Here is a 1,532-nt window from a genome sequence, read left to right as displayed (position 1 = left end):
TATTCTTAGCTTCATTTTGGAATTGAAAAGCTTGTATAATATATGGTTTTTGTTCTTCTTCATTGCCACATTGAAAAATTTAACACTCAACAAAATGAGGATTCCATGCTATCCAGAAGTAAGATAAAATGCACTTCAATCCAATATCTTAACTTTTAGTGTTAGGAAATGGTTGGTGATCCATTGATTTAAAATTTTTAAACTCTCACTTTGGAATTTGGAGGTTGCTTATAATAATGCATGGTTGATTCCGGAACTGGTTTTTGTTTTCATTTTTTTATTTCTTTAATTTCATTAAGATAATTATATATTAAGAGCAAACTCTTTGTTAACTTGAAAGAAAAATCACCAAATTTCAATCATATTTGTCCACCAAATTTGCACATTGCAACTATTGATTCAATGGCAATAATTAAAAGCTAATATTAAACAAAAAATACTAAACAAAACTGAGAATCAAGGGCTTAGTTGATGAAGTCATAATATAAAGGAATATAATCTTCATCTTCAATTTTGAATTATTTACAATACAATGCTTGTTCATAGCTTACACATTTCACTATGAATCTTGCTCTTAAGCTCCTACTTTAATTTCTTTACCTACCCTACAACCTAACATATATAAAACCTTGTTAGTATTGATGATCTTACTAGTACTACCACCCCCAAAACTTATACTTAATTTCCATAAGGTACAATAATACAACAATACAATTTCATCACTACTACTTATCTCAAAGTATATGGTTAGTAATCACAAATTGGAACCCCAAATTCAGCTTCACCACAAATTGAAGAATTCTAAATCAATAGATCCACCTCTACATCTTGATCTAAATTTCTAAGAGAATAAAATTATAGATATTCTAAAATATGTACTCTTTTCTTAGTCCAAACTTAACCGATGTGGGACTTGACATTCCGCCGACGAGATTGGGAGAGTTTAGTCATGCCAACACAAGAGCAAGACAGTGCATCTCCAAATTATGTAAAGCCTTGTCCTTTGTTGCCTAACTTGTTTGGAACACCTCTCCCATGAACGAATCTTGGAGCTTCTAACAGAGTATACATTAGCTGCCATTGTTTGAATTGTTGGATATGTGAAGAAAATGAGAGAACTTGAATGAATGAAGAAGCTATAATGTTTGTATGGTATGAATAATAATTGTACTAGGGCAATGTATTTATAATAGTGGGAACTAAGAAGAGAGTTGAAGATATGATATGATGAATAAAGGAAGAAAATTTGTGGTGTGTGAGATTGTTGTTGTGGGGCCCAAATGGTTTGGAGAAATTGGACATGTCCCATTGTCCACCTAAGATGACAAAGTCACAGGCATGAAGGTTGTCCCCTTTGCCAAACACGCCTTTGAGAGTGACTTGTCATCCACTACTACTGATTAAGGGCCTTACCCTTGTTCCCTCCACCATTCTTAATGCTATCCATTTTTTATACATCTTTATCTTCCATTTTCTATTCTCTTCATTTGTTAAGTAATCTTAATATGTATTATTCAAGCCCAATATGCTCT

Source organism: Arachis ipaensis, chromosome B02, assembly GCF_000816755.2.
Source record: "Arachis ipaensis cultivar K30076 chromosome B02, Araip1.1, whole genome shotgun sequence".
NCBI classification, from domain to species: domain Eukaryota; kingdom Viridiplantae; phylum Streptophyta; class Magnoliopsida; order Fabales; family Fabaceae; genus Arachis; species Arachis ipaensis.
The sequence above is the reverse complement of the archived record's forward strand: the minus strand, read 5'-3'. Positions refer to the sequence as shown.